Genomic DNA, 12,092 nt, shown 5'->3' with positions numbered 1-12,092 from the left:
AGGCAGGCTGTGTCCAAAGCTGCCCTGGCTCGTGCCCTGTGACCCTGTTTCCTTGGCTGGTGGCTCTGAGACTGGATGCCACCTCCTGTCTGCAAAGCCCGGCCTCTGCTCACCCCACCTCCTGTTCACTCAGCCCCTCAGCCTTCGGGGGGCAAGGCCGCCCCTGAGGGCTCCTCCTCTCCTCTGCTTCCTTCCCTGCCACTGTCTCCCAAATCTAAGTCAACGCAGCCACCTGCTGGACTAGACTCTAGGCTGCCACCCTGGACTGGGAGGTCAGGCCACCCCAGAGGCCGCTGCTGGAGGCAGGGCAGCCTAGAGAAAAGCTGTCAGGTAGACCCTCAACACAGGCAAAAGTCATCCCTTCCTAAAATGTCACAAATCCTTCAATGCTTGTGAAGATGAGGTGCGCAGTGTGCTGTGGGGTCACCCTGGAAATGGTAAGGCTGTGAAGGTCTGGGCATCGGCAGAGGCCGCCTGCCGTTCCATGCAGGCTCTGAGAGAGAGACAGTTGTCTGGGTCCCGGTGAGTGAGGGGAGCGCACTACGACTGTGTTGGTGGTCCAGGGTCTTGATATCCTGCACAGGATGGAGCAGAACACCCCAGAACAGCAGCGGGATCGGTGATTTACGTGAGAGGAAAGACGAGATGTACTCCCCAGGGTGAGGGCAGTGAGCGCAGCGCTCTCGGCCCTGCGGGCTCCATGCCTGGGGTTTTGAGCCTGAGGGTTTGGGGTGGCATTGAGGGCTTGGCCTTAGGTATGCCTCCTGCCAGCATGTGGCTTGATTTGGCCCCTCCATGGGGCCATTTTTGACCTTTTATGGCTCTTAGAGAAACTGTCATGGTGTCCAAAGCCCACAGGGTCAAATCTGCATAGTCAGTGACATGCTGCTTATTGCTGAGGTCACCAAGACCTGGAGAACGATGGGTGCCTGACTGGGACTCACTGTCCAGAAGCGAAGTCACCTGGTGACCTCTCCCACCATGTTTAGCCCTGACATCCTGGCCCCGGGCTAACATTTAACTCAGAACGTGGATCCAGTCCCAGAAAGCAGGCTTCAAAACAGGCGACCTCTCTTCTCATTTCAGCTCTTTCCTTAGCTATCTCCTGCCTCGACAGCGTTGCTCTGGATGGCCTGTCTAAGATTCCCAGGGACTCCGCTCTGCACGTCTCCCTCCCCTGGCTCCCCAGCTGCACACTGACGCAGAAAGCAGAGCCGTTCTTTGCCTCATCTTGCATGTGTCTGGATCATTTGTGGTAGCCGAGCTTAATTCACATTCCCACTTGCATGAATTATCAGGATTATCACAGAATCCCTTCCCACCCAGCAGGGACAGGGCTTATTTCTAGGACGTACAGTTTGATGATGTTTCTAAAGAAGGAAATTTTACCAGGTAATGGTTAAAAGGAACAGAGCCACAAACGCATTTTAAAAACCTTTCTGGTGCTTCTTGCCTTCCCTTTACAAGGCTACTGCAAATTCCCTGAGGCGGACAGTGCCTGATTATTTTAATGCACCCACATTGGCTGTAAATCCCTTTCCCGGGGCAAGGGCACGCAGACCCAAATGGCTGCTGCTGCTTACAGCCTGCTTGCCTTTTAATTTGACTAGCTTGACCCAGTGGTTAATTGATTAAGAGATATTGAGTGTGTGGGTGTGTGGATGGTGCACATTTATAACACACACACTTGCATACGTTATGGCAGACCTAAGCTTATCATCCCCCAGAGAGTGTGTGCCCAATTGGTGGGTCATAAATCTCACACTGTAACTGACTCCTCAGAGAGCCCAGCCTCAAACAGGATTCAGGTTTGCCCATCAATAACGGGAGGTGCTGGTAACACAACAGTTGTGATTCTTGCGATATTTTAGACAGCCTGCTCGCGCTCTTCCTTTGTAATCTCCAAAACATCAACTTCCCTTATAATTCACACTCTATTAACATTCTGAGTCCAGCTACGAGTTCCACTTTTAGTCAAAGAGAAAAGCCCTGAACATTTAGGGAAGTGCTCACACTGCCCAGTGAGTGCCAGAGCTGGTAAGGGCTGCTTAACCCTCTGGCCCGGTCTGTCTCCGGTCCTTGGGGAGTGCCGTGAGTAAAGCAGGGCAGTTAGTGAGAGCTCAGACCTGTGCAGAAAGGACACAGGACCAGCCATGGTCCTCTGAGGTGCCTCGGAGTTTGCCTCAGAGTTGTTTGGTGGCCGTGGCCAAGGGGCATCCTGCTTGGTCACTGAGAAGGTAGGCCTTAAGGATGCAGGCTAATGATTCTCAAAACATGTTGGCCCATAGGTGTATGAACTGGGGCCAAAGAACGAGACAGTTTCTGCTGTCTTACTTTTCTCACTTTTTCTTTCTGGATAAAATACCTGATACAACTTTAAGGACAGGTTGGCTTTGGCTCACAGTTTGTAGAAGTTTTAGTCCTCTTGTGGTCAGCTTGTTCCAAGGCCAGAAGGAACGGGAGAGGGCATGGCAGCAGGCATGGCAGAGGGCATAGCAGAGGGCGTGGCAGAGGGGCCATGGCTCACAGCATGGAGGGTAAGAAGCAAAGTCCAAGGAGACTAGAAGGGTGACAACACCGGGTGTGATGGCACATGCCTGTCATCCCAGGGCTCAGGAGGCTGAGGCAGGAGGACTGCCACAAGTTTGAGATCAGCTTGGGCTATGTAGTGAGTTGAAGGCCAGATTGGACTACACAGAAAGACCCTGTATCAAAAAAAAAAAAAAAAAAAGGAGACAAACCCTCTCAGGCCACACCCACGAGACCTGCCATCCCTCCCACACCCCACCTCCTAACAGTGAGTCAGGGATAAGCCCCATCATCCAGTCACCTCCAAAGGTCCTGCCTCTGAGGCCGCAGGGCCATCTGCACAAAAACCGTAATACCCCCAATTCAGAATGTCTGGACTGCCCTGTGAAGACACCCACAGCCTTGAGCTTTGTGATAAGACAAGCCAGTTGTTGCTTATTTTTCTCCCAAGGGAAGTTCTATGGATTCCCAGGTGTAGCAGCTGGCTACATGGTTGGGCTGGACGTGAACCGAACTATGAGCAGACAGGGAGGTAGTGTGAGTGTGCGCTAAGTGGCCCAGCGTCCCCCGCCCCCCAGGACACAGGGTGCTTTCCCAAAGCCATACAGGAAGTCTAAGAGGCCCCAGGTCCTCAGGCAGTCCTCACAGTGACGCCACCATACGCCCTCCATGGAGAGGTCCCTTGGGGACAGCTGCTCACCCGGCCGCCACCCTGCTTCCCAGAGCCTGCCCACTCCTCCCGCTTCACTTCCAGCGTCAGTCGAGGGCTTCCCTGAGCTGCCCCAGGCGAGGGGAGACAAAGCCACTTCGAAAAGAGGTTTGGTTAAATGTCCAGGAAATGCACTGAAAACAGCCTGGCAAACCAACGCTTCTTCGCCTGGTAGCCTCCTCCTTTCCCGAAAGCCACAGCCCCAGGTGCTGAGGAGTCGGAGCCTCTTCCCGCCCTCCATCCTACCTGTGCTCACTCGGGATCTCCGTGTGCTCCGAGCTGTGTGTCCTGCTCACCTCTGTCTCTGCGGACTCCAGCCGGCTCAGCCTCCCCCTCCACACTGGTGAAGTCTCAGCCTAGTCTCAATGTCTTCTCCCCAGGAAGCACCCTGGTGAAGCTCCTCACCGCCAGCCAGTACTGGTGCCCTGTGCCACCCTCATATCTTGGCATCTTCTCATAATCCACGGCATCTTTTAAAGAAACTGTTTAGACACCTATCTGTGCGAAGAAGATCTGAGCAGAGACTCCCGGAACGCCTGTACACAGCATTGATAGGGCGTTGTTCACAGAGCCAAGGGAGGAAGCCCCCTGGGGTTGACCCACAGCTGAGAGGGCAAGGTGAGAGGTCACAGCCTCACAAGGGACACTGTTCACCCTACTTAGATTGGGATTCCGGCCCAGGCTACACCATGGAGGGACCTGGAGGGCAGGGTTAAGTGACAAAAACAAGCCCCAAGGCATCACAGGGCCATTGCCCTCAGAGGAGCTCTGAAGAGATAGCCAGAGCACGGTGGCCCCAGGGGCTGAGGGGAACGAGGAAGGGGATGAGGCTTAGCGGGTGCAGCTTTCACTCTGCAAGGTGGAGAGGGCTGAAGACGAGCTGGCGACAGCCACACCGCACCGTGCGCGTGGTGATACCCGCGTGTGTAACCGCGGAGCGCAGGACAGGCATTCGTGCATCTTCGGCATTTCATGGGGTTAATGAGCTCCGCTGAGACCTGCTGACTAGACCAAAAGGGCATAAGCACAAGTGGACATGACTTCCCTAAGGAACAGTGAAGTTTCCTATTTTAATCAGATAGGAAATGGGGTACAAGTTCAAATGGTGGATTTTCTAGGGTGGGTCTGTCCCCCAGCCTCAGCAGGTTATGGCTAAAGTCACCATTAGTGTTGGGAAGGGTGTGGAGCTCCCACTCGAGTTCCGTAATTAAACTGCTGGGAGGAAGTTGCATTTCATCTTACAGTCTTCCCTGGAAACATCATTAGGAACAGGAGGTGGCTGAGAAGTAGGTGCAAGGACACACAAGTCACTTAGTGATGTCCCCACAGTGGACAGTGACCCTGCAGATGGTGGGGTCATAGCCACACATAGCCATCGGCCCACAAAGTGGCTGAGGCCTCCTTCACAGCCTTCCCTGTCCACACCCACCTCCGCCCAGGCTCTAGGGCAACTGGGGGACCAGGAGGGAGGGAGAGAAGGGGTATCAGCACATCTGCTTCCTCAGATCCCCTCACCCAGAGCCCCTGTTTAGGGTGCTACCAGCTGCCAGATGCCCCTCTCTCTGCCCTTCTCTCCCCTGGGGAGACCCTGGGGACGACCGAGGGTGTGGGGCGTAGCCAGCAGAGCTTTGTGCCACTCCGAGAGCCTGCGCCTCCTTCAGGCCAGTGATTAAAATCCGTTTGTTATACAATAACCTCCATCCACCTCCAGGTCCGCATTCCTCACCCACTTGACCTTTATGTTGGCTTCTGTCACTCTTCTCGCCATCTGGCATGGTCACACCTATGTGTCTGCCTCCCCGCTCCAGCCAGAGCGGAGTCTTCCAAGGACGGAGGCTGCCCTGCCCACCGCTTTATGCCAGCAGCTGAGGCGGTGCCCCAAGCACAGCGGGCACACAGCGAGGAGCAGGAATACACACGGCACCTTGTGAGCCTTTGGTTCCCCCACCACGGGCTCCATGAAGACAGGGCGTTTTCCTGACTCATTTAATAACTGCTTGCTGAATACAGGAAAGGGTGGACGCGTTAATGATTAAGCATCTCGAGTGTCAAGCGCAGAGGCTGGGTCCTGTCCCAGCAGGAGGCAGAAGGAGACAGAATCGAGCCCTGGACCATCACGCTGTTGTCTGGTGTCAGGACAGAGCTGAAGCTTTCTGGAGGAAGATGGGCTTTAAAGGGAGGGCCAAGAGGCCTGGAGAGACATGCTGCAAGGCTGTAACTCCTTCCACCATCATGAGAGAAGTCCACATGAATCAAGAGCACATGCAGAACTGCAGGAGCAGCACGTGCTAGAGCCCAGCAGCAGCAGGGCGAGGGAGGAAGTCCATGAAGCCCCACCTTGCGGGGAAATAGTGCCGCCTTTTGAACTAGAAACTTTTGAACTGAGGCTCAAATCCTCATCCTGCTCCTTAATACCTGTGTATTCCTGAAGAGTTACTCAGTCTGGTCTTTGGTTTTAAAATCTCTACTGCAGGAGAGTACTGCTACCAAGTCAGCTTTCACAAAGACCACTTGGGGGTGTTCTCTGCAGAGGATCTGGTGCAGGAGCTGCTGTGTCAGGTGCAGTGTGGGTTCAGGGCAGCCTGGACTGGCAAGAAGGGACAAAGTCATCCCTGCCTTAAGCTTACCAGGAGGACTGTGTACTTTGACCAGCAGGATGAGGCATGCGTGCGTCATGGGTCACTCTGCAGATCATTCCAAGCGGGTGGACTGAGGGTCACGGGGGCATGCACTGGAGCTACAGAGTAGTCACCTACAATAATCCCGGAAGGAAATAAAGGTCAGGTCGAAAGAAGAAGCAATGGAAAGAGAGAGAAGGGGATGCACACAGGATTGTGGAAGGAAGAGCAGATGGGACCTCATTACTTAAGGCTCCCACAGAAGGCAAAAGGATCACAGCAGCCATGACGTGGTGAGTATGATGCTAGTGAGCATGGAAACATAAGAGCCCAAGGGGGTGGGCTGTGAGTCACATCTGGGAGGACTGTAGACAGTGAAGACCAAAAAGAAGACAAAAACTTACAAAGCAGACATAGACACGCCCTGGGTAAATGCGGCTGGTTGTGTGAATTCTGCTGTGGGGTGGGGATGGAAGTCTCCCTTGACAAGTACACTGCAGGGTGCTCACAGGACGAAACTCTGGAAGATGCAGGAGGTCAGCTCTGGACCTGAAGAGCCCAGGACTCCCCTAGGCCAATACAGAGGCTCAACATGAGTGTGTCAAATGGTGATTTAAATGAGAGGCTGTTTCTATTAGTCACTTTCCTGCCACTGGACAAAATACCCAACATCTCCAACTCAAAGGAGGTGAGGTTTGCTTTGACTCATGGTTGACAGAGGGTTCAGTGCATGGTTGGCTGGCTCCAAGGCAGAAATTGGTGGTGGAAGGGTGTGGAGGAGGAAAACCACTCAACCCATGGCACTGAGGAAGCAGAGAGAGAAGGGAGGAGTCAGGGACAAGAGAGCCTGCCTCTGGATCACACCCCAGTGACCGACCTCTTCTGAGAGTCCCTGACTCCTGGCAGGACGTCCAGCCAGGAGCTCATCAGTGAGCCCACGAATGAGCACAGTGCCCCACAGTCCGATCACCTGCCAAAAGCCCCCCTCTGAACAGAGCATAATTTAGGGGAGACATTTTACATCTAAATGATAACATTGTCCTAAGCTTGTACAGAGATTTTCTCTTTTAACCTTTCCCACAAACCATGCAGGAGGGACAGTTATTGCCCATCCCTTTGACAAATGAAGCCACTTAGAGACAGACAGATGAAACATCTGGCCTAAAAGTCACACTGGTACGATGTACCCTGACCTCTTGTCCACAGAAAACGATCTTACCTACTTTTGTTTATCCTTTTGTTTGTCCTTGTTTGCACTGAAATATCAGTTTTCAGTGATGTGCCAACCTCACCTGCAGCCTTCAGCCAGCCTTTGGTGGATCTGAAAGTTGAGTTCAGAATGGAAGTTCGGCCAGTGTAATGGCTGACTATGTCAACTTGAGAAGTTTAGAAGCTGAACTAAATTGGCTCAGCAATTCTACACCCTCAGGGGTAGAGGACCACCTCCCTCCCCAGGGCAGCTTGTCACTTGAGCAGTTTAAAGGGGAAATGAAGAAGGATGGACTCGCTTCTGTTCTTCAGAGTAGCTCCGGTCTTTGCCTTTAGCTTGGAAGTCATCTCCTGGCTTCTAGCACAGACTCTTCAAGTTCCACCTTGGATATGTCAGCCTACCAGTGAAGACCCATCAGCCTCCTGATATGGATGTCCACAAGACACTGCAGTGAATTCCAGACCTTGGACTGGACCCTTCAGTCTCCAGTGTGCACACACCCTCTGCATGTTTCCTTATCCGACTATGGCTAACCATTGTAAGCCTATCCTATAAGTTCTTACATATTTGAGTATCTTGGGTTATATCTGTTTCTTTAGTAAAATGCTCACTGATACAGACAGGCATGGTGATGCACACCTGTAGTCCCAGCACTCAAGACACCAAGGCAGGAAAATTGAGAGTTCAGATTGGCACATATAGTGAGTTCAAAGATAGCTAGTCTCATAGTAGGGACTTGTTTCAAGAAAATCAACCAGCCAAATAAACAAACAAAATGTGGATGTTTGTCTTACCTTAGCTAACTCGGGGTGGCAGACAAAGGTCAACTCATGGCCCTTTGTGGGTTACTGTTTGACCCAAGTGCAAAGAACTGGCAAACTTGCCTCTGTTTTCCAAATCTTTGACAATTATAGAAGATTCTGGAAATTCTTTCACACAGGAAGTCTCTCCACACCCTCAGAACATAGTCTATGACTCTCAACCCAGCCAACCCACCCAAGAAAAATGGGTGGGATGGAGAGACACATTACAGCAAACCACAGGAAACACGGAAATAGATAAAATATGTTTGCCAGCGATCATCAAGTACCAAGAGAAAATGAAAACAAAGTACTAAGAACATTAAAGATTTCAGTAAGTCAAGAAACATACCAGATTCCAGAGGAGTAAACATAATATATAATAGCACATTCCTAAGACAGCCCCAAGAAACCTTGCTACGGTGTATGTCCAGATATCCCCCACAGCCTCATGCTTTGGGACTTCGGGGCTTTGGGGAGGGGACTGGATCATGGTATGTGATATTAGCCAGTGGATTATTTTATAACTAATAAATTTATACCTAAATATGATGTTGGGGGTGAAGCCTGGTCAGAGAATGTGGGTCCCTAAGGGCCTGCCCCGGAAGGGTTTATCTCCCTCTGTGGCTCCTCTGCTGGCTCTTGGCTTCTGTCTGCCATAATGTGAGTAGCTCTCTTCTGCCCCTCTGCCATGCTGTCCTTCCTTAGAGCCACTGGACTATGAACTGAAACCTCTACAGACTGTGAGCCAAAGAAAACCTCTCCTCCTTTAATTCAAAGCTATGTGTCTCAGCGACAAGGAAAAGAATAAGACAAACCTTAGGTTTTCCTTAACTAAAAAATAATTTTAAAGTTAATCTGAGGAGGCAAATGCGCTTAAAAAATGGCTGGTGTTGAAGGAAAAGACTCCTGTGCTTCCAGATAAGAGGGTGTGCTGTTAGAAAGCTGTAAAAACTGAAATGTCTTGGCTCTGGGCAGAACCAGCCCAGCAAATCACTGGGACAGAGAACAGTCCTGAGAAAGATGAATGTGTATAGAGAATTTAACATATGATTAAGATGTCACTTCAAATCAGTAGAGAAATGCTAAACTTCAATAAATGGTTTTGGAACAATTGCTAGCAGTTTGAATACAATTTAACTTGGATTTTTACCATGAATCTTTTTCCAAAATAGCTTCAGGATGGATCAAATAATGAAATGTACGCAAACACATAAAATCACGAGAAAAAAATGTGGGTGGATATTTTTATAATTTTGATGTAGAAAGATTTTCTAATCATGTCATGGAAGTGAGAAACCATAAAGGAGAAATCTGAACACTTAGGAATGCAAACCATTTGGATGACACAGCCCACTGTAACAAAGTAAACAAGGAGAAATTAATGAAGCATATGATACAGTCTCTTGAACAGGATGCTGACACAAACAAGACATCCTTGCTTCTCCGGAATGAAGTGTGGTTTCAGTAATTCACGCAAGGAACACTTACGGAGGCTGCTGTGGACCTCATCTAGACGCTAAGGATACAGTGGAACAGGGAGGTGAGATCCCTGCTGTCACCAAGTTTAGGAGCCAGTGAAAGATGAGAGGGAGACAGGAGAGAATGTCGTGTGGCATAGCGATGGGCATGAAGATGAACTGAGGCAGAGGGGGGCTTACCAGGCTCTGGGTAGGCCAAGGAGGAGCAGGAGGTCCAGGGAGGACATTTTGAGAAGGTCATGGTGAGAGGGACAGGAGGAGTTCAGGGGAGATTTGGGGAGATTGCTTTTCTAAGGCACAGCCAGCCAGTGCAGGCCAGGAGTAGCAAGAAAGTGGCCGTCTCAAGGGTGCCAGAAAGCCACGGGCTGCCGTGCGGCTCACAGGCAGCAGGGGTGTGTATGGAGGAGACTGGAGGCCAGTCAGGTGCGGCTCATGCACACGTTCACAAGCCAAGCTCACTTTTTCCCCCTTGGTATTCGAGAGATGAACTGAGATGTACTGAGCTACATCTATGGTCACCCTTTTTCTTTCAGACAAGGTCTTTCTAAATTGTCCAAGCTGGGCTCAAACTTGTGATACTACTGCCTCAGTTTCCCGTAGTGCTGGGGTTAGAGCATGGCCTGACTGCCGGGCCTTCTCTCTACTCGGTATAGAGTGGCAGAGGCAGCTTCCTGGGCCCTCTGTGCTTGTTTCTGCAGAGCTGCCCTGGCTGTGTGCTCACAGAGAGGCTCTGGGTGTGTGCTCCGCGTCTGACCACGACAGGGGCGGAGCTGTTCATGGCCGCAGGGTGGAAACCCGCATCCAGAGGTCCTGAGGGCACGTCCCAGGGTGCCCGCACCAACTCCGGGCGTATTTGCTGTTCCGGCCCCTGGGCTCTGCTACTATCTCTGCCTTTTATCTGTGCTGTTTGCTGACTTGCCAGGCCCAGTCAGGGGCAATGTGATCTTTGCTTTGTATTACAGAAGTGGAGCTCTTCTGGAATGCTCAACGTTTTATGAGATAATGGTTTTAAAAACATAAAAGAACTTTAAGTTGTCACAGATATGTGGAAGTTAACCAGAGCTGTTTTATTTCCTGGATTCACAAAGAAAATCGCACACCTCTTGGAAGGGACTTCCCTGAAACCTCTGGAGTGCACTGCACGTGGCGGGGGCAGAGGACACCGCACCCCCTGAGACAGACAGCATGGGTAGCAAGGGCACCCCTTACACTCAGTCGCGTCTTCTCCTCTCTCCCATGTGAAAAAACCGTTCCTTGAACAAGAGAAATTAGAGGAGCAGCTGAATGTGTTGAAAATGCAACAGAAGGAACACGTCTCTCATACCCTGGGACCCCACTGATAAAGTCCTAAATTGCACCAGGGGAACATTCCGCTCCAAGGTCTAAAGGGACGTGGGTTTGTTCTTCTCACCAAGACCCAAGATCAGAAAGTCTGAAATACACGGTATGATGGCCAAGCAACTGCCAGACTCTAAGGAATAATAAGAACAATAGTTAATTAATCAGTAACTCAGTGAATAACTACTTCAATACAATTCAAATAATCCGACAGATTGAGTTGAGGTCAGGCAACCACATCCAGCCTGAGGCACCCAAAGGTGCATGTTGTTTGCTGACCCTTTCCTCCTCGCCCAGTGCTGCCCTCGGGGAAGGTGATGTAGACACTGTCCCCAAGCCCAAGGGGGCAGGAAGCCTCCTCTGAGGGGCACTGCTGCCAGCGCATGGCCCACACGCCCCTCCACGGCTTGCTGACCTCAGCTCTGCTCTTAAAGCTTTTGTAAAACCAAATGCCGTCTCACTGGATCATGCTTTTATTTATAGGAGACACTGATATCACGGCAAAGCTATTTTACGGTGATAGAAGCTGGGACTATATAAAGAAAACAGTTTTATAAAGAAATAACAAAAACCATATTTTCGTTTTAACATGCTCATTTTTGTTAAATGAAACCATGGTTCCGGGAGCCTACTTTTCCATATTATTTATAACACTTCTTCTCAAAGGCACCCTCTCTCTGCCCCTGTACCCCACTTGCTCAGCAAGCATGGGCTGGTCTCGGCTCACGCCCAGCACACAGAGACCCAGCACTGGGGCCTCACCACAGACTGCGGGCCTCAGCAGGGACCTGCGCCTCACTTTCCTCTGCGTCAGGGAGAGCAACGCGCTGTCCCATCCCTGTACCAGTGGGGTATGGAGCGCCTGCCAGTGACCTGCCAGCATCCAGGTGAGATGGTCTGCTCTGACAAAGAACCCCCCCTTCCAGGAGGGGGATGCACGCCTGTCATCCCAGTACTTGGGAGGCTGAGGCGGGAAGATTGCTGTGTGCTCAGGGCCAGCCTGGCCTACATAGTGAGCTCAAGGCTAGCCTGGAATACATGTGGAGACCCTTTTTTGTGTGGTTCTCAAAACAACCAAAACACAAAAAAATAACCTGTCATGCATGAACCCAGTAAGTAAAAGGAGAAGGGCCATATGGCTTGGGACAAGCTGAGCCTGTGACTAAACACACACACACACACACACACTCAGAACACAGATTCACACACCTGATCTCATACACTCACACACACACACACACACACACACAGCCCCTCCCTGACCAAGGAAACACACAGCTGTCTAGACATGAGGAAGGAGCTTGTGGACCTCCAGTCCATTCCCCAGCTGCTCTCCGCTCCAGAGGCTGGGGCTCAGGGACCTGAGGGTGGGCGGAGTGTGGGGAGGGTGCGGTACAGCCCCTGTTC

At 51.3% G+C, this 12,092-nt stretch overlaps 1 long non-coding RNA gene across 1 annotated transcript; it reads left to right on the top strand.

Moving 5' to 3' along the window:
* The first annotated feature begins 3,373 nt into the window (after nucleotides 1-3,373).
* LOC106147108 lies at nucleotides 3,374-11,252 on the top strand. The gene is made up of 3 exons (XR_001231866.1): nucleotides 3,374-6,149; nucleotides 9,269-9,409; nucleotides 10,310-11,252. It is a non-coding gene; the product is annotated as an uncharacterized LOC106147108 (long non-coding RNA).
* Nucleotides 11,253-12,092: the final 840 nt, after the last annotated feature.

Source organism: Chinchilla lanigera, unplaced genomic scaffold (assembly GCF_000276665.1).
Source record: "Chinchilla lanigera isolate Chin_1 unplaced genomic scaffold, ChiLan1.0 scaffold00119, whole genome shotgun sequence".
Classification (NCBI taxonomy): domain Eukaryota; kingdom Metazoa; phylum Chordata; class Mammalia; order Rodentia; family Chinchillidae; genus Chinchilla; species Chinchilla lanigera.
Note: the sequence above shows the minus strand (reverse complement) of the source record. Positions and strands in the feature narration are given on the sequence as shown.